Source organism: Mixophyes fleayi, chromosome 4 (assembly GCF_038048845.1).
Source record: "Mixophyes fleayi isolate aMixFle1 chromosome 4, aMixFle1.hap1, whole genome shotgun sequence".
Classification (NCBI taxonomy): domain Eukaryota; kingdom Metazoa; phylum Chordata; class Amphibia; order Anura; family Limnodynastidae; genus Mixophyes; species Mixophyes fleayi.
The window spans coordinates 219,499,136-219,521,516 of record NC_134405.1 but is presented as its reverse complement, the minus strand read 5'-3'; the positions used below and the strand labels follow the sequence as shown (position 1 = coordinate 219,521,516).

At 38.8% G+C, this 22,381-nt stretch overlaps 1 protein-coding gene across 6 annotated transcripts in view; it reads left to right on the top strand.

The window, feature by feature from the left end:
• The window catches only part of PPFIA2 (PPFI scaffold protein A2), a 367,242-nt gene that overhangs the window by 157,133 nt on the left and 187,728 nt on the right, over positions 1 to 22,381 (top strand). The window lies entirely within an intron of this gene.

Sequence of the window (22,381 nt, the reverse complement as noted above, 5' to 3'; positions counted from 1 at the left end):
GCTGGTGAGGTTGACCCTTAAATGGAACTGCAGGGGGGGGATTTTGTAGAAGAGCCAAAGGGGCAGAGGTGATAGTAGTAATGAGTGCAAACACTTCCCTCAACAATAGCTCAATTGTGAGGAACAACCAGCAAGTATGGCGTTACAGGTAGGATGCTAAGGTTTAGTGGTTTCTTTCCCTACCATTGAGGCACTCATTTAGTGTTCTCCTGTTTTCCCTGTAGCACTCACACACTGAGTGCTGGCCACTGACCTGGAGAAGTAGCAGACAACAGCTTTTTACCTGCGAAGTTGCGGGCTGCTGCTCCTCAATGTCAGTGACACAGGGAGTGTGTCTCTGGTCAATGATGTCACAGTTCAGCTCCACATTCTGTCTGTCAGTGGAGCAGAAGTGGCCATTCCTGATCCACACAACGTAAGAAGCAGGTGGGGAGGAAGTCACCCCACTCCATTATGTTTTGTGTAGTCTAGAAGACACTAAAGGTGGTGCATTATCTTGAAAAGAATATCTACATTTTTAATACATAATGAGATTAGCGGCAAGTAGCCCAGACCATTCCTGTACTGACAGGTACCAAACCCTACTCCTATAATTTGAATGACCTGAGATCCGGAACAGAAAACAGGGAAAAATTCCATCTTTTGTGACTAGAAGCCAGTAAAAAAAAAAAAAAAGAAAAAAAAAAAAAAAGGGAGAGTCATTTGGATTAGAGGAACTAATGTCATGAGCAAGGTTTAGAGTAATTTCTGGATCAGTTGGTATTTGAATTGAGTTTGGAGATCTCGAACTTCTGCTGTAATTGGAAAAAATACATTATAGGGGTTAATTTCAGTGTGGTTCCTAGAGAGGGGATACCCCCCTCAAACCAGGGTCTAGGTTAATGTCTGTATTACCACACTCATGGGAAAAATGTGGAGGTTATTAGAGGGAGGGTGGGGTAGGGTGAATATTTTATTAGACTTGTCCTAAACTTTGGTGGAGTGAACTGTGGTAGGGTTTAGAGAGGGCAAGTTGGTCCTGATCTCAAGGGGAATCCATAAAAATTTGGTAAGGACAGAAACCTTAGCAGCCCTCTCTTCTATATCCTGTCATACTTTAGAGTTGGCAGGAATAGACCACAGTCAGATTTGGTCCAATATAGATGTAGAGTGGTATTTGGCAAAATTAGGAAGCATCAAGCCCCCAAATTTCTTGGGGATCTTGGTGATCTCACCATTCTAGGATGTTTCTATCTTCATATAGAAAAATATATGTTTGAATGAATTTTCAATAAAAAAGGAGCCTGTCAAAGAAAGGGGAATAGTTCTAAACAGGTACATAATTTGGAAGAGGTCTACAGTCTTCACTGTTGCAATGTGGCCTAACCAAAAAAGTTGTGAACCTGTTGTGCGTTAACCTTGAAGGTTGGGCGAAATTTAACATATAAATACCCAAAAAATTGAGGTATGTTTATTCCCAAATATTTGATCAGATTTAAATTGTCAACCATGTAAAAACTTGGCTTTCAGAACTTTTACTCTAACCACATGTATTTTTATAAAGAAGACTTCAGTTTTGCTGGTATTTGGCTTATAATAGGTCTCAAATACTGCATGTAAGATGGGCAACAAAGTCTCAAGACCAGTTACAAATAATATAGATTTTGGGTACCTTAATGGTGTTGGAAATTCTAAATGTCTCAGACATAGATTAATGGAGACTAATTACATTTAGGGCACAGACAGTAAATGAAATAGTCTGGTGTTATCTGGGTCAGGCAGTCATCCCACCTGGTTATTTACAATCAGGGAGGGCAAATGTGGGTTTAAGCAGTTGGCAGTCAGTTTGGAGCATATTTTTAGGTTTGAATTTAATAAAACTGATTATGTTATAGTTTAGGCAAGTGTGTGATATTTCCCTGGCTTATGGATCATTATAAGTTGTGATCAAGTTTTGTAAATTAAACAGTATTGAAATCAATTCCTGGAAGAAGATCTTGTAGAATGAGTTGGAAAAACCATCTGTGCTCAAGACTTTAGCCTATGGGAGTGACTTAATTACTCAGATTGCAGTTTCATTCTAGGGTGCATAAAGGGAGGCTAGGTTGTTTTAGGATATGGAGGAACCAATTAAATTGTGGAGGAGTCATCTAAAAAGTTATGCATAATTGTTTTTAAACACAGTAGCAATAGCTTTAGGATTTCAAAGGTTAACCAAATTTTTGCTCTTAAGCATTTGGTTCCTCTCTCTGGCCTGAAGTCTGTGGAACATACAAGCAAGAAATCTTTGGGCTTTGTTCCCTTGCATATAATGAGTGGTGAAGTCAGACAAGAGCCTTTCCAACATGCTTTCAGGTAATGGTGTGGTTCTGTATCTAAAGCTAGTGAGCACTTTCAATCAGGGTATTTCAAAGCAGGCCTTGTTTAAGTTCTCGATTTTTGGTATTTGGGATTCTAAATCCTTCTGTTCTACACGTCTTTCTTTTGGTGGGCCACCAACTGGATTACTGTTACCCTTATGACTTTTTTTTTAAGGCACACTAGGCAATTGAGACACTAGTGCCTTCAAGTATACTAGTAAAGAGGTAGAAGTTTATAGAGCTTCTTAGGGGCCCGCACCACCCACCCACCCACTGATGGCTGGTGGTATTTGGGGCCACAGGAAACATGGGATCTCTTAACACATAATTCAGATGTAGGGCCTACTTAACAGTTCAAGATTAATTCAATTGGTGGATAGGAGTCATGAGTGACAGAGAAGAGTGAATAATCCATTTTAAGTTGGGTAGAGAGATCTCCATAAATTGTAAAGGTCATCTTCTGCTAGAAGTTTTCTAAAATCTAAAGCACCCTTGGGGTTAGATTTACTATGCTGCGGGTTTGAAAAAGTGGGGATGTTGCCTATAGCAACCAATCAGATTTTAGCTGTCATTTTGTAGAAGGTACTAAATAAATGAAAGCTAGAATCTGATTGGTTGCTATAGGCAACATCCCCACTTTTTCAAACCCGCAGCTTAGTAAATCTAGCCCTTGGAGTTGGTAGCTTTTAGTTCAGGTGGTGGAGCTGCTAAGGTTAAAGTCCCTTAAAAAAAATAAGGTCCCCTGTCTATGGATTTGTATGAGTAGCTTTTTTTTTTTTTTATAGAAAGAAGGATTTATAAAATTATTTTTTAAATGTAATTTTATATTTTTTATTCTAAAGTTCTGAGATGTGTATTTGTCAGTTAGATAATACATGTTATTATTTTTTTTTTATTATTAATTTTTATTTATAGGGCACCACTAGGTGTCCGTAGCGCCGTACAGGGACAAACAAAGTTACAATACAAGGTGAGACAGCACAGTACAGTAAACAATAAGCACAGTAACTCGGTGAGCTCAAAGCACAGCTAGAGGGGCGGGGGAGGGGAGAGGGGAAGGTCCTGCATTCGGCTGAGCCAGAGAGGGAGGGCCCGGATGACAGGGAATCCCCCAGAGGGGAGAGGAAGGAGCGAGAGGGGACGGGGGAGAAGAGGGTCCTCGAGGAGGAGGGCTAGGTAGCTGGAGAGCCGAGTTAAGAGTGGTGAAGACAGGAGGAGAGATGACCCTGCTCAAAGGAGCGTACAATCTAAGGGGTGGGGTAGACAGACAGAGAGACACGGGGGAGAGAGGGAGAGATAAGGATAAGGGAAGGGGAAGAGGTAGAAGAAAAAAGGTAGGAAATTAAGTGGGAGACTGGAAGGCTTTAAGAAAAAGGAGAAAGTTATATTGGTGTCTGTTAACCATTGAACTTAATCAATGTACCAGTGGGAAGATGATCTCATTTACCATAGTGGAATATTTTCCAGTCCTAGATGGTACTTTAATTTCTTCTTGACATGAATTACATAACAGATGCATCTTGAAGATCATGGGCATCTCTGTTGATCATGTTGAGGTGGTGCTGCCTTTTATGTGGTGTATTTGATTATTACTAGGCTAATGATTAGGGTTGAGGGGTTAGCGGTTGTTTGTGTTTTTCTACAAAAATCCTTACGCAAGTATCTCATCTCCCCGTGACTTGGTATATTCTCTCCCACAAACACTACCATACTTTTACCTAGAGCAATACAATGTTGCACAAACATGGATTATTCCAGTTGTGTCTTCTTCTCTGGAATAGCTGCAAATCTGAAATTACATATTTCATCATCACCATTTATTTATATAGCGCCACTAATTCCGCAGCGCTGTACAGAGAACTCATTCACATCAGTCCCTGCCCCATTGGAGCTTACAGTCTAAATTCTGTAATATAGACACACACTCACACACAGACACAGAGAGGGAGAGACTAGGGTCAATTTTGATAGCAGCCAATTAACCTAACAGTATGTTTTTGGAGTAACTTAACTTGTGAATAATTAACATCATGATCAACTAACCTTATTCTAAATATGTAAGTAAGACTTGTTTATTTAATTAAATTAAATAAAAAAAAAGAAGAAAACAAAGGCAACCAGGTACATTACACATTTGAATTCCATGTGAAAATGTCACATTTCTTTTCAACATGTGACTTCATTAGATGGTTTCTAGTAACCTGTAGATATTGTAACACTGATTCCATATAGGCAAGTGTGTTAGAAGGTTATGATCAGTGGTCGAAGTGGAAATTTAGATGAAAAATGTAATGGGAATGTAAGTGAATGGACTTCTATAGTTTTACAATAAAGGCAGTAGGAGAAGTGACAGTATGGCATATCACCGTATATGGCATACCATCCCGATTTGACCACTGGTTATGTTTATAAGCCATGTTTGTGCTGTTCCTCAATTACACAAATATAATAGTTATTCAGAAATATTTTAATAATACTCAATGGGGGGTATTCAATTGTTCCTCCAGGCGCCGCCGGAACGAGCGCGTTAAAACTATTACCGTTTATACGGTAATTACTCGCTGAATTTCATCTCGCAGCTCCCTGTATTAACGTTTTTTACGCGCAAGTTTACCGTATAAACGGTAATAGTTTTAACGCGCTCATTCCGGCGGCGCTCGGAGGAACAATTGAATACCCCCCAATGAATGCATGCATGGATTTTTAAAATCTTAAACTCACACTCGGCTCTTAAGAGCTGCAATCTATTTTTTACTGCAGTTTGAAAAGTCTGTTGTATGTTGCATACATTGACTCAAGTTTGTGTGTTTTTTTGTTTTACTTATTAACATAGTGCTGCCTACTCCTTAGTGCTTTATAGCTGTAAGACTGTATAATAATAAACATACAGATTTAAGTGGGCTATAACCATGAGAATGAAATCTATAAGTAAGTATCATTGCTTTTTTTACAGTTCTGTGGAACATGCTGTAGCTTTAAAAATAAAAGGTAATAAAATAAATGGCATAAACAAGGTTATCCACGGTTTTGTAAACCCACAATCTAAGATGTGAAAGGTGATTAGGCTGGGCATGAATTCTCTGTGGACAGTGATTGTTTAGTTTTAAACAAGTTGGTTCCTGAGATCATATAATGTTGTTGCTTAGTTATTAGGCATATAAATATTATTGCAAACAAAGTGTTTATACAATTCTGGTCTTTTAAAAATATGATATTGAAAACAAAATTATTTATTAATTCAGGTGTATATAATTAGTCAGCTATAAATTGAATTGCTGTCTGTGAATACCGGTAACTTTTTAAATCCCTAGTTTGCATGTTTTACACATTAACTGCAAGACCAATGTTCACAAATGTGTTGTCATTTATTCCAGTATTAACTTTTTTTATTTTATAACATTTTTTTTTAGGAGTACACGCAAAAATATATGTTGCTGTGCATTCTAGAGGAAGAAAGGGACAAAACAGTTATACCATGTATTTGTAGTCTATATTCTTGTAACTAATGTGATACAAGATGTAACAGCTCTTTTCTCACTGAGAAGCAAATTGAAAAGTGACCAGCTTAAAAAGTCCAATGTCTGTAACCTTAACAGATTAATAAAACATGACAAATGGTAGAACACTTTTATTAGCCTTACTTGTTACAATAATTTTTGATAATTATTGTTAACTTTTATCTGGGTGTATGTATATATCCCACCCTTATCAATACAGAATCAGCCTTCGCTTTATACCACAGATTGAAGGAAGGATAGCTCTGCTGTATGCCCAGTTGTCCCAGGACAGATCCTCTTTTTTATTCACTACTTGAATTCTGGGATAAAATGCTGTCAATCAAAGATCTCTGTCTCTTCTGTAGCGCAAAAATGATAGGTTTGCTATATCTGTTTTTCCTGATTTTGCACCCAAAAGGAAGTAAGGGGTGTATTTTGAGACCTTGCACAAACTAAGTCATGTGTCTGCCCTGGTTTTTCATTTGCAAACGAATCATTATTTTCAACAATTTAGTTTTAGATCAGTAAAACTGCACATGTGTATAAAAGCATTGTTTATCTGTTCACTTTGAGTAGGGTTCTTGTCAGAGGAACTGTAAGCATTGCAGATTTCAGTTAACTGTAAATCCCCTTAGTGTTTCCCCCTTCTTTATCCATTCTTAGTAGTAATGAAAACTTCTGAATTGCAATCGAACTGAAAACGCAACTTGGGAAAAGCTGGTGCATCACGTGCAGCCTAGGAAGGGTGTGGCACTGCCGACCAAGAAGGAGCTATTGGTCCGCACAGTCATTTTCTCACTCATAATCTAGGCTAGCTGGAGTCATGGATGGGTGGATGGGGTGGGACCCCTATCTGTTCACAGTATAACCCCCAAGTGACGCCGAAGCACTTTGTGCACTCACTTCCAGCCTCAACGCCCCCTATTGCAATTATTCCAAAGATATGTAGTTTTACTACTCTGCTTTTGAGTGGTAAGACAGTAATAATATGTTAATTTGAGTAGGATTTTTATTTGCACTTATTGAAAAATGCTGTTTAGAAGAAGAATAAATGTAAGCTTGTGTGAACTGTGTAGTGTGGTGGCAATCAAGTAGAATAGTCTAGGAAGGTTAAAAAGGTGGCTCAGAAATTTGGTAAGCGTGACTAAAATAATGAGTATTCTGAGTGTGCTAGAAAGTTTCAATGACAACAGCTGCTTTAATTTGATTATGGCTCAATGCGAGAAAAATATTTATTGTGAAAATGCAGTCTTTTAATTTTGTACAAAACTAGCTATAATTACTGTTTGTAGTTTATATTTATTGATTTGTGTTCTTCCCACTCTTCCTTTTGAGTTTTGTATGATATTTTAATTAATAACTAAGCTTCATAAGCTATGATAAAAAGAACATCTTTAGGATAAAAAAATATACTACGCAACTAATTCAGAGAGAAAGTAAATTAAAAATGATATCTAATGAATTGAGAAAATTATATACATACATCAGCAGCAGCTATTTATATAGTGCCACTAATTCTGCAGCGCTGTACAGAGAACTCACTCACATTAGTGCCTGCCCTGCGGGAGCTTACAGTTTAAATTCCCTAACATACACACAGACAGAGAGAGAGACACTAAGGTCAATTTAATAGCAACCAATTAACCTAGTATGTTTTTGAAGTGTTAACCACTAAGCCACCGTGCTGCCCAATATGTATAATATTTTTAACCTGTACTGTTGTGTTTGACACAGACCTGCTGGCATATGAACTCAAAGCTTTTGTGTTGTACACGCTGGTCTTTAGGTTTGTTTCTATGCTCTCCCTTTTTTACCTCTGGTTTTTCTTAATATGACCAACTGTAACCAGCTTCTCAGTTTATCCCAGCAACTTCCAGCCCTCTATAAAGCACTCTCTGGAGCACTTTCAGGACTGGATAAAGTTATGCTTGCCTGTAGATATATCGTTTATGCTTCCCTTGTCGTGTTATAATACTTGTTCTTGGCCGGCTCTGAGTTTTGCCTGTTTTCCTGCTTGTGACATTCCTGTCTTCATTTCTGATTCTGTCTAGTTTTTGATCTGCCATTCATTCTGTGGGTTGGGTACGGTTTTTCGATTGCAAAAAATTTCACACCCACGAGACCTACAAATAAAAAACAAATGTATTAAAAACCGATATAAATATTAATAGACTTACCTGAAAACCGACTGAGCAGATCACCGATGCAGCAGCATGATGAGCGCAAGTGATTTCGAATGAAGAGCTGTCTGGCACTACAGTTTGGTGTCATAGTGACTTCTATTAATGTTAATTTAAAGCGGCAATGTCGGGTTAAGTGTTTAAACACTTAACCTGCGGGGTCCCAGAGGATAACATTCAAAAGTTGGCAAGTATGTGTACTATCCAGTAATCCAGGTATTTATTTTTTTACGCCTTTAACCATTTAGTCTGTGTTTTTGAGTTTCTCATGTTTTCTTTTGTAGCACCTTCACTAGCCTTATTAAAGAAAGTTGATCCTTGTGTGGTGGTCGAGTACTGATGGGATTTCCTTCCCTTACCTTGTCCTCCAGACACAAGTCAGGTTCTTTTCTGTTCGGATATTCGGTGGTCAGGAGATAAATACTTCAATGAAAGGGACAAGGATTGGTCAAACAACTTGGGTTTATTGAGAATGCGGTAAGGATAGTTTTGGTAAGCAACCGCACCACTGACCCCTTCAACTCAATGGTAATGACAAAATAATCGTTTGATCAGCATAGAGCACAATAGCATTTAACATATAACATACACCTGGTGAGTATAAGGCACAATAGCGATAACATCTTCAATACACATTGTCTAATAAGGCACACTGGTAATCACAGTTACTACTTTCAAGTTAACAATATCTGACTGGTGATGATGCAAGAACCATCAATAATAACTCATCAAGACTCTTACGGTCACTACCGCACCCACTAGAGGGCTCCTTCTTATTCAGGTGTTTGGGGTACCGTGCTATTCCCTCTGGGTCAGGCGCCCCACTTTTAGCATTTACTGCTGAGTTAACTTGAATCGCAGCGGTACCACTAACACTGCATGTCACACCTTCAATATTAATAAATCAATTCTTAGGTAAATCACATAACATTAACATCCATCTAAAACATTTGGTGCACCAATATTATCCCTGGTAACGTTACCATATTTTCCACTCAGTCCTGGGCTGACCTGTGCACAGGAATTTTGTAGTGTTCAAATGTCCTGCAGAGGTTTCCAGAAGGGTTAACAATCCCGATTAAATCCCTGTACTTTCTCTCAAAAGGGTAGATGTTAGGCTGGCTTAAAGATTATAGCAAAACACAGGACTGTTGCTCAATTCAGTCACAAGATGGCGCTGTTCTCTCATAAATCAATGCGTTTCTAATAGCACATGTACTCTGCATGGGTAGAGTTCAGATATCAACCCACACAGGATTTAGCTGAAACGACAGTCTTAATGGTTCCCTGCAGCCTGTGTGAGGGTATGATCTGAGGGAAAAGCTCCCAAGGAGGGCACAATATTCTTCCTTGTACAGGAATGCAATGTCAGTTTGGACAGATTCTCTCATCATTCTTCCCTCTGATGCTGGGGTGTGTGCAGTACACTGCAGGCTAGGATTTTACCTTGAGAAGGTTCTGCAGTTCGTGGAGACTGTCTTGGAACGTCCCACTGCGTGTCCCCAGCCGTTCTCTAGCCGTGTGTGCTGGCAATGTCACCAGTTCCAGCAGCAGATCAGTCTCTCTGCTCAGCTGCATGTCAGCTTCCCCTTTCTCCTACCATGCCACACACTCCTCCTTCCTGCACATCCTCTTCCTGTTACTCCCCCAGCCAATCAGGGCCTTCAGCCTCCTCCTGTCAATCACTCCTGGTCACAAGTCTCCAGGAGCAAAATTAACCCCTTGTAGCCCTGCATTTTAACAGCGCTTATGCACTCCTCTGTGCTGTTCAACTGGGCTTTGGGGCACCACACTTGTGTTGTTCCAAGTACCAGAGGGCTCCTTATGGAAGAAACTGCAATTGCTGTTTGTCCAAGAATATGCCAAGAACCTGACCTGTGATTCTTAGGAGGTGGTTTAGGAATCAAATAAATATGTATCTACCCTACTACTTTACTTGTCTAATTATCCCTTGCATTTCAGTTGCTCTGTTTTTTTGGGGGTTTTTTTGTTCCTGTTCGTTTCTCTGGGTTCTGCCTTTTATGTGACTTTTCACTTTAGAAGTTGGCCTGTAGCAGCAGCTATAATCTATCTTCCACAATGTAGTTTTATATGTAGCTCTATTGACAATGGATATGACCCATACTGAAAGGAATCATGATCCACAAGCCCAAATATATTATAATTATGTGGTGGTTAGAAATAGCTAAACTCTGTGGAGTTTCTCGGTTTCATATGGTGCTTAAACACAAGCATTGTTCTTTGTCCTAATTTGAGTTTAGATTTCTATACCATTTTGATTCTAATTTTAAGCATATTGGCCTGATTTCAAATCAGAAATCAACTTGCGATTTAAAAAGAGTACTGTACTTGAGAGTAGTTCGTCAACGTATTTCAAGATACGTTTCCATTTGAATTTGGGTGTAAGTATGTTCTGCCTATACAGCACTTGCCGTATACAGACATAAAGAACCAACTGCATTATACGCACAAGTGTATGTGCAATATAAGATTACTTCAAAATGCATAAAAATAATTATGAATTTAATGAACCACTGTTAACATTATAATCATTAATAAAAATACTGATTTCAATTAAAATACATTTTATTTTTGCACATTAAATACATCAGTATAATTTTAAACCATACTGTACTTACAATGCCTATGTATAGTCTTACTTGCATACACATGGTATCTGCTATCTAGTTACACACTGTCATGAACATAGAGAGCTTGCAGTTATTTATAAGGGATAATTCATAACTGCAATGTAAATAGGTTGTATCAAATTAATCCATTGATAAGTTAGTGTAAAAGTTAAAGACGGAGAGTCTGATGTAATTCTGTTTGATGGCTTTTTACATCCCAGTGTGAGGAGATAAGCCTGCCACTTTTAGCAGTTTCACACTGCCCTTGTGAATGCCGTTCCATTTGAGTTTGCTTAAAAATCTGTGTTCTGGAGGGACAAATTGTCAGCTTTTTGGGGATCAATCTAATTGAAGGACTGTCCATCTTTTTTGCCTGCCCCAGGCATACAGATTATTATTTGTAAGTAATGCTCTGTACTTTCATCCCATTTGTTTTTATAACTGGTTGCAATTTTTTATTTGCATGTCAAATCTTTATCTAATTGTTTTTATTATCTGTAAGCATTGTACTTTTTGTATATTAAATCTAAAATTTAATAGTTCTGTCCTTATTGCTCTAAATGAATCCATTGCCTGTTTAGAAGAAACGGATTACTTGGCTGGATTAATTCTTTAGATACCAGAATGAGAAGAGTTAACTATTTAGCTACCGTTGCACAGAGTGTGCGCAATTGGGTGATTAAGTCATAGGCTTGCTACGGGCCTTATTCGTAGCTGGTGGCAGTTGCTGAGAGGTGTGAAGCCTGCGTTTGTGTTGGGACGGGACCAGCGAAATCTGTAGCCTTAGATTAAGAGGTGAGTGTGAGGTTTGGGCTGGAATCCTGTGTGTTCCCTTACAGTAGGCTTCCAAGTCACAAGTGCGCAGAGGGCGGTTTGTGACTGATAAAGGGGTTCAGGATCGGTTTCCTGACAGAATAGAAGTGATATATTGTATGACTGTTGGAATATAAGATAAGATATCTAATCAAGGAGTAGCTAGAGGGGCTTATCCCTGACACACACATATGTGTGTAGTTTTTAAAGCAGAGTCTATGCCATTGTCTGTCATCACGGTCAGTCAGAACTTACACTTGCCCTGTAGATGGTGAAAATGATACGGGGGAAACCAAGCGCACTGTCGAGAAACCCAGGACATGAATTGGCCACTTCTGCGTCAGGAACACCCTCGGCATGCTCTTACTGTACATAGCATATGTTAGTCAGCGCCATCCCTCCCTCATTCCACTCTCGAGTTGTAGGCAGTCGCAAGTGTCCTTTGCATTCAGATATAAATTGCATTCATTCGCATAAGGTCTGTTTTTAAACATGAGTAGAGCTATTTCACACACGATATGCTATGCAAAAGGATGTACCCAGTGCCATAACTAGACATTGTAGTGCCCTGGGCGAGACAGGGCACCGTCGCACCCCATCTAAGTGGGAGTGTCAATAGTTGAGTGGGCGTGGTTTACCTACTGTGGGGGCCTGGCTAGCGCTTTACAAGTTCTAGACCGCACTGAAACCCCTCCCTCCCCATTCTTCACGGTCTGGCTTTGTAAGGATCTTTATGTAATAAGCCTCCATAGAATCAAAGTACTTTAAATGCAGCTGTCACATGCTAGCTGTATAAAAAATGAATTGTTTTTTTTAAATAAAACTCACTGAAACAAATTAAAACATAATTGTAACGGTACAATCTGTATCACACGTCCCCTTCCTCCCACTGTGCCGTCCATCACAGTTTCTCCTTTATCACACCGTGCCATGGAGCCATCTTTATCACATTGTGCCCCCTTATCACCATCACATGAAATGAATAAATATATATATATATATATATATATACACACACACACACACACACTATAAAGAGCCCTCCTAGTGTCCGCCATACCATACAGAGAACATTCCTGTGACCTCCATGCTATACAGAGAGCATTCCTGTGACCTGCATACTATACAGAGAGCATTCCTGTGACCTGCATACTATACAGAGAGCATTCCTGTGACCTCCATACTATACAGAGAGCATTCCTGTGACCTCCATGCCATACAGAGAGCATTCCTGTGACCTCCATACCATACAGAGAGCATTCCTGTGACCTCCATACTATACAGAGAGCATTCCTATGACCACCATACTATACAGAGAGCATTCCTGTGACCACCATACTATACAGAGAGCATTCCTGTGACCACCATACTATACAGAGAGCATTCCTGTGACCACCATACTATACAGAGAGCATTCCTGTGACCACCATACTATACAGAGAGCATTCCTATAACATCATATCCTGATGACAGCATAAAAATTATACAGAAGTGATATTCACCCACCTGCTTGGGATTTGGTGGCTGTGAGACAGGGAAGAGGTTAGGGCTCCCCTTACTGCAGGTCAATGTGTGAAATATTCTGTGTTTATGGTGGAGGGAAAGGGGGCAGGTATCAGCTACATGGAATTAGGGGGTGGTCTTTATAAGATATAAGGAAGACGAGGGATACCTGCAGTAGTGATGGAGAGGGTGCAGAGGTTACAGCTGTATTTCGGGGGTCCAGCCAGGAGTCAGAATTGACAGGTGTCAGGGATCAGAAGGAAGGGAAACATATCTGGATAGAAACAGAGGGAACTGATATGCAGGGCAAGGAAAGGTCAATGATGAGGGTTTTGTACAGTTCAGTGCACCGAGAGATGGGAGGGGGCACTGGAGTCATAGTTATCAGGAGCAGAGAGGACAGGTCGGCACTTGAGAATGTTGGTGGAACGCAGGGCTGGGGATGCTGGGAGGAGCAATCCTGGAAGCAGAGAGCTGCTAACACACAGCATGTGATTTAACAGACCAGTGCTTAGGGAAAGAACTACTAATGGAGCTGACAGATCCCCTCCCCCTCACTTACTTAAGGTCTGTTCTTAGCTCCCCGCAGTGTTGCCTCTTCTACACTGACAGCTTGGTGACATCATCAGTGATGCTGCAGTGACAGGGAGCCGGTGTTTTTTTTCATAGTTTTTTCATTCATGGACCAGCCACCACACTAGCCCCTCCTCCCTCTCGCGGCACCCGACCCTCTCCCCCCGACTCGCGTCCCCCCCCCCCCCCCCCACGAGTTGCTGGGGGGTTGCTGCGAGTCGGGGGAGGGGCCACAATTTTTTTTTTTATTATTTTTCTTTGTTTTTTTTTTTTTTTAATAGTAGAAATTAAGGATGTTTAGATTACAGCTATATACCCCCAAACAGTGTGTCATATATGTTGTCCTGCCGTATAATATAGTGTTGGTAATCAACTTTTATCATCAGCTGCTACTCCACCATAAGGCATTTATGTCAGTGAAAGGTGGAGTCATTTAAAGTCTAAGTAGGGAATGGGTGGCATAGAGCTCAAGTGTAGGTTCCTGAAAAAGAGTAATGGTAGACTCCTGAATAATTTGGGAATGATTTTGCAGGGTTTGTACCTGGAATGTCTAAAATGAAAGGAGGTCATTACAGTTGGGGAAAAAGTCATAAACTACCTATTTTAAACTAGAATAAAAAAAAATTAACTATAAGCAAAAATATAAAGATAAAACCATGTGCAGTGAGAACAATGCAAATGTGGTCAGGGAGTTTCAGAATCCTTTGTCCTGGTCACAGAAGAAATAAAAAGCAGGGGTGATAAGTTCTAGGGAAGAAGTAACCAGGCTGTCATTGAAAGTGACTAAAGCAGAGAAGCAAAGACAAAGCAAGCCAATTTTAAAGCAAATGCACTATAAATTGATGAGCTAATACTTTAAAATATAATAAATATCTATACAAGAGTGCTATACTGTTACCCTAAATAGGGTAACAGTAATGATAATAATAGATGTGTTATCAATGAAGGCATTAAGAGTAGCATGCAAATACAAACAGAAACTAATTAAAGTGAGCTAATGGTTTATAATTATTCTTTTTATGGGGGGATAAAATTAGATTGAAATGGGAATTATACACAGCAGGAACTGGGATTCCAAATGCCTGTTCTGCTAGTTATCACATTTTTTCTTGTTAAGGTTATATTGACTAACAAGAGGTTCTCTGGATATTTTCTATATGTACTTGCATAAACAACTGAAAAGATAACTTTATCTTTGTCCATCTCTAACCTCAGTAGCCACCAAGAATAACAATATGTTTGTTCATGGTGTCCATTGTAAGACTCACAGCATCCAGGCCTTATAATGGCAAGAATATTATCTTTCATAGTTGTTGATGCATTGTATTAAAACAACGCCTATTTTTTCTGTGCTTTATTTTTCTCATTTCCTCCATCAAATTTACCTCTGCTAGAAATTATACTACACAATAGACCAGCCACATCCTCATGCATTTGTATTGCCATTGCCATTGCCATGTGCTGACTTCTAATGTGACAGTATTTCACCGTAGCCGGTGCATCATTTTATTTCCGCCATACTGCCCTTTTATCCCTCTAGGTCCATAATTTTCTCTCCAGTGTCAGACTGGAGTACTAATGGCCCACTAATCTAATCGTAGGTGCTTTTCCTATTCACCTTTATAATTTAAACACCATCTTAAAACTGGTTCTTGGGAAGGTAAGAAGGGATTCCTCTCCCATGTATCAGACCTACCGCTGAGGTGAAATATGTGCTCACTTTTTAGTGTTGTTAATTTTGGTGAAATGTCTTTCTTTCTTTTTTTTTCTTTTTAATTGTATGTTTTCTTTTTTAACATCTTCGTAATCTGATATTTTGGGACTCAATATTTGGAGTTGGATTACTGCTCATGTTCATTATAGGCAAGCGTATTTATTTATAATTTTCATGCATTTTGTCAACGCATGAGTTGTTAATGTGTTTTTTTTTACTGTTGGTCTGTTCTCCATTCCATGAAATGAATGGGAACATGCTAAAATGACAAATTCTGCGTTCTATATGTGAAAATCACACCTTGGCACACAATAGTGCTGAACATAATGTTTGCGATCAGAATCCTTTTTTTGTAAATATTTGTTCAACATTACATATTTTTAGTATCAAGCTTATGCATTATCCTTGGTGACTGTTTTTTGCAGGATATCAACCTGATTTTTACAGAATATCAATTTTCAGTAAAGTTAAACCTCACATTTACAAAAACAAATGTCTACTACTGTATTTGTGCACCAGTTTCATTATTCTTTAAGTATAGATGACAAGTTCACAACCATATATTATATATATTGTATTTATGGCTTCACAGCCCTGTTTTTGCATGCTTCCAGTAACTAAACACTTTCAGTTCAGTGATGTCTGTATATGTTTTCTTAGATACACATATGAAAGGGCGCGTTTTGTTCATGGTTTTCAAGTTCTAAGCTAATTTATTTCAATCAATAGAGTCTTTAGAATGCTTTTCAAAAACTCTTATGCAAGTCCCCAAGAACAATTTTATGCGCTTCTGAACCATTGAAATGGGGCTCTATTCCAATGAATGCGAGTCCTAAAAATAGTATGTTTATTCAAAATAGAGATCTGTTCATGTATGAACTTTTCATAAAAAGACACACTTCTATATGACATTTAGGTAATACAAACATTTTTTTTTCATGCTGCAACAAGAACAATGTAGAAATTCAACTGATTTAACCTTTTACAGAAATTTTCTAAAGCTTTATTTGCAATGGTGCCAATTCCTTGTATTTAAGGAAGCGATCATTTCTCGGAACCTAGAATTGGCATGAATCATGCTGAGATCCTGTTGCATTGTGTAGTTTTCTTCCTACTTCACGATTGTTTCTAATATTCACTTTTAATAGCTATTTATTTATCTCAAGTATGATTAAAACATGTATTTTCCACTACAGTCATGGCCAAAAGTTTTGAGAATGACACAAATATTATTTTTCACACAGTCTGCTGCCTCAGTTTTTATGATGGCAATTTGCATATACTCCAGAATGCTATAAAGAGTGATCAGATGAATTGCAATTACTTTCAAAGTCCCTCTTTGCCATAACAATCAATTTTATCCCAAAAACAACATTTTCACTGCATTTCAGCCCTGCCACAAAAGGACCAGCTGATATGAAGTCAGAGATTATCTCGTTATGTGGGATTGTTGACGAGAACAAGGCTGCAGATCACTCTGTCATGCTGATTGAGTTACAATAACAGGCTGGAAGCTTTAAGAAGAGGGTGGTGCTTGAAATCATTGATCTTCCTCTGTTAACCATTGTTATCTGCAAAGAAACACGTCATCATTGCTTTGCACAAAAAGGGCTTCCCAGGCAAGGATATTGCTGCTAGTAAGATTGCACTTAAATCAACCATTTATCGGATCATCAAGAACTTCAAAGAGAGGTTCAATAGTTGTGAAGAAGGCTTCAGGGCACCCAAGAACATCCAGCAAGTGCCAGAACCGTCTACTAAAGTGAGATTTAGGAGAAGTAACAGCTTTACATAGAAAAAATTGACAAGGATAGTATCATCTCCTTTACAAGCTCTATCTGCATGACCGACAAGTATGGCTGTTAGTCTAACACACACACACACACACACACACACATAGACTCATAGCTCTCTTTTATTAATCCTCTTTGCATAAACTTAAAGTAATTGTCAATAAAAAGCCTTTGACACTTATGAAATTCTTGTAATTTTACTTCAGTATACCATAGAAACATCTGACAAAAAGGTCTAAAAACACTGAACCAGCAAACCTTATGAAAACCAATACTTGTGTAATTCTCAAAAGGGGTTTGCATCAGAATGACAGCTGGATTGGATACTATGGAGAATTGGCTCTCAACTACATTGTTAATCCCCCTTAAATACTGTATTAGTCTATAGCCCCTCCCCTCATTCTTCTTAACATGGAAAATTGGACTATTGACTATCCTGGGTGTATACATTAAATACCTTGTTTTAACAGCTTTTTAATAACCGGAAAAAAAAACAAGTTTGATTTCAGGTTTCAGCAGATAGTGCAGTATTTTTGGTGCTTTCTTTACTTCTTCAGGAGCTACATTTACAATCATAGTAAAATAGTTGATGAGGTTGACAAAAGACACCAGTCCATCAAATTAAACTAATTTTGGATCTCCTGCAATCCCTATCTTATATTTCAAATTCATCCAGATGAAGCAACCACCAATCTGTTTCAATCTGGAAATATCAGCGCTGCAGAATTAGTGGCGCTATATAAATACCTTATGATGATGATGATGATGAATGTGGAAAAATCCTGATGCAGTCCTATTTCTCCCTGGATCCACTACTATCCTTCATTTTAATTAACTGTCGTAACCCTGGATACCCTTTTCCACTAAAAATGTGTCTAACCCTTTCTTAAAGATATCAATTGAATCTGCCATCACAACCTTCCCTGGCAGTGAATTCCATATCTCGACTGCCCTTACTGTAAAGAACCCCTTCCTTTGCTGGTTGTGAAACTTCCTCTCCTCTAACCTTAGGGGGTGAGAGCGTGTCCTGTGGACAGTCCTTGGGGTATAAAGTTCCCATGAAAGTTCTCTGTATAGACCCTTAATGTATTTGTACATAGTAATCATATCCCCTATTAGATGCCTCTTTTGTAAAGTAAACATGCCTAAACTGGCTAACCTTTCCTCATAACTTGACTTCATATCCTTTATCAATTTTGTCACACTTCTTTGAATCCTTTCTATTTCCAAAATGTCTTTTTCATAGAGTAGTGCCCAGAACTGTACTCTGTATTCAAGACGATGTCTTACCAAAAATTTATATAGTGGGAAAATTTGCACCATCTTAACTTGCATCTATGACCCTTTATACGTTATTGGTCCTTGCAGCTGCTGGTTGACATTGAGCACTATTGCTAAGTCTACTGTCTATGGGCACTCCGAAATACTTTTCCATTATAGATTCCTCTAAATTTATTCCATTTCATTTATAGATTGTGTGCTTTTTTTTTGATCCCTATAACCTTACATGTATCTATGTTAAACTTCATGTTCCATTTGGCCACCCAATCCTCTAGATTTCCAGTCCCTCTGCAGAGAAACTACATCTTGCTCTGATTTTATTTTCTTACAAAGCTTGGTGTCATCTGCAAAAATGGAAACTTTGCTCTCTAAACTATCACCAAACTCATTAATAAATATATTAAAAAGGAGTGGCCCCAGCACGGAACCTTGAGGTACTCCGCTTAAGACTTTTGACCAATTAAAAAATGTTCCATTTATCACAACTCTCTGTATCCTACTCTGCAACCAGCTTTTGACACAAGTACAAATGTTGTTCCCTAGACCCAGGTGCCTTATTTTGTAAACCAACCTCTTGTGTGGCACTGTATCAAAGGCCTTTGCATAATCTAAGTAGAACACATCTACTGTACTACTATGGTCAAAGTTCCCACTAACTTCCTCATGAAAACTAATTAGATTAGTTTGACAGGATCTGTTCCACACAAAACCATGCTAATTTCTACTAATAATCTTATTGCACACCAAGTAATCCTGAATATTATCCCTTAATATACCATCCAGTAGTTTCCCCACTATTAATGTCAGACTTACAGGTCTATAATTCCTTGGTTGTGATCTCATTCCCTTTCTAAACAATGGCACCACATCTGCTATTCGCAAATCCCTCGGTACTGAGCCAGATGAAACTAAATCTATGAAAATTAAGAATATTGGTCTAGCTATTTCTGAGCTTGGCTCCATAAGAAACCTTGGGTGTATGCCATCGGGACCTCAGGTTTTATTTATCTTAATTTTATTCAGTCACCTTTGACTTCTTCTTTTGTTAGCCAAGTATTTATTTATGATACGGTTGCTTTTTCATTTTTATGTTTTATACCCACCATTTGTTCATTCGCCTTCAGGAATACAATATAATGCATCCCACTTTACACAACAAATCTCAATAACAAAGTAGGTTGGCAGGGGCTACTGCTGCAAGGAGAAATGAGTGTTTAATTTGGAGTGGCCCAATGGTAACTTTTAGAGATAGTTATAAGGGCAGATGCAGCCAGACGGGGCTGAACTGCAAAAAGTAAGCAAGCTAACCAGACTCTTACTTTTAATTTAAGAATCTCAATGGTTTTTTTTGCTCTGTAATGTACGATAAACTGGTAATGCAGTTGGTATATTTTCATTTGTGTAATACATGTTATAGTTGGTGTTCTAGTTAGCAACTGAACTCCACTCATCCCTCATAGTGAAGACAGAAGAATAGGAAAATAGATAATTAGATACAATTTCCAATGTTTTTAGGTGTAGACGTGGAAAGCAATGCGTAAAGCTGGGTACACACTACAGAAATTTCTACCAACTTTTTATGCCGAGCGATTTTACATGCGACCGATGGTCCGATCGCTCGGTCCATGGACTGCATACACACTAGCCTTGTTTAGGATGATAAAGAGAAGAGCGGACGTCACTTTAGCAACTTTTTACAGCCATGTTGTCGTGAGCAATGACTGTAATTTCGTACTCACTGTTGTGGATCGGTCGGAAGTCTACACACACTACACAGCGGAAACGAGATTGGAACAAAAATATTAAACGGTACGACCAAACAAATGAGGCGATAATCGTCCATTTGGGCAGACTTTCGACCATTGTGTCACTGCACACACTGACCCGACTTTTGAACAAGCAGTCGTATGTCGGCTGTTTGAGCCGATTATTGGATGAAAACAGTATAGTGTGTACCCAGCTTAACAGTTTAAACTGTATGCACTGTCCTCAATTCATCAACACGGTTCGGTATCCAGTATATATGGTTGTTTCCTTTTCTTGCATGTGTATATATAATGCAAATACCTCAATCCAGCATTTACTAATGGTGCTCCTGCAGTTGATATCAATGTCATTTTTTTGTAATCCAGGTAGTCAACTTCTCCTGCAGATTCTTAGATTGTACGCTCCTTTGAGCAGGGTATTCTCTCCTCCTGTCTTCACCACTGTTAACTCTGCTCTCCAGCTACTTAGCCCTCCTCCTTGAGGTCCCTCTTTCCCGCGTCCCCTCTCGCTCCCTCCTCTCCCCTCTAGGGGACTCCCTGTCATCCGTGCCTTCCCTCTTGGACTCCGTCGTTGGCGGACCTTCCCCTCTCCCCTCCTCCGCCCCTCTAGCGGTGCTTTGAGCTCACTGAGTTACTGTGATTATTGTTTACTGTACTGTGCTGTCTCACCTCGTATTGTAATCTCCTTTGTCCCTGTACGGCGCTACGGACACCTAGTGGTGCCCTATAAATAAAAATTAATAATAATAATAATAATAATAATAATTCCTGTAGTCCCTTTGATCTGTTGTCTCAGGTGTGCAGAATTGCAGATACAGAGATACAAAAGGGAATATACATAGTGAAGTCTCCTAGATAATCATATTATTAATACATTTGGAGTTACTCGCATTGTGATGTAAATAATCTATGATGTAAATAGGCACGTAATAAAAGGTTGAAAAGTTCTTTTCCACTTCTGGTGCTTTTTAAATCCTTAGAGGGACAGCATGGTTAGTTATAGTCTGTACTTTGCAAAATGGATACAATTTAGACACGTTTTGTCCATCGAACCGAACTTTCTCAAGGAATAATGATTGTGAGAGTGTGGTGGTTCATATATACCTGGTTTGTTGATTAATCTGCGCTTTGTGTGTGATTATTGCAACAAAGCGGATCTCTAATTGTCGGCCGCTTGTCGTATTGGAGCACTCACTATGTCCACCTGTCTTTATTAATTAACTTAATTGTAGGTGTGTCGATAGTACTATTTTGTTAATTGCTGGGCAACATAAAAATGTAAAGAACTAATGTTCTTACCTTAGTAGATGCGTTTCCAGCCTTTATTGCTAAATCATATTTCAGAGGTCCATGAATTTTGAAGTTTAGAGTCTGTTTCCACGAGCCCCCACTTATTAGCGATATAAATAAGTTATTGTCCGATTCCATAGCTGTGTTTTAAAAGACTAAAACTACTTATTAAGATACAAGGGGATCACATACTTAAAACAAACAGATTTTACAAAATCAGATGCAGGAGAAAAGGAAAACAGAACACTGTTACAATGCTGATTTTAGGATAAGAACTCGTGAATTTAGCACCAACATGGACAATAAGAATTGTGTGCTAACCAAATGCAATGTTGAATGTAGAATATTGAGAGGCTAGAGAGAATGTTTAACATCAAAAGGTAATGTTGAATCTGAAACGGTGGTACTCACTATCCCGATGCTTGGGATACACACACTGAGTATACCTACAAAAAAACATGAAGAGTTAAATCATGGCATAACTAAAATGTACATTTACCTTGACACCGATGGAGGAAATTACCGAAAGACCTGCTATGTGACTGCTGTAAAATACGAAGATACTGGATGCTGCCGCTTCATTGTGATGTCACCGAAGACAGTGACATGTACATTTCAAGAGGTATGTTAACGTTAGGGTTACGCTGCTTCAAACGTTGCTGTCGTCGGTGATGTCACAATCAAGTGCCGACATCCAGCATCTTCGAATTTTACAGCAGACTGATATATTTTAAACCTGTACTGCTTGATGACTGGAATTAGGTAATCGGGTCTGTATGCATGTTCTTTGCTATTTCAGGTTTGCCCTTTTACCTTTTAAATGTATTATATATTCTGCCAGTTGACATCCAACATATCGTACAGCTGGCGGGTAGCTGCAATATTTGTCTCCAGAACTAACCCAGATCCACAACATGTAAAGCTAGAACCTGCAAAGTGTATCATATAACTAAATCATAATAAATGATTTAATAAAGATCAGGGAAATCTAAGAACCAATGT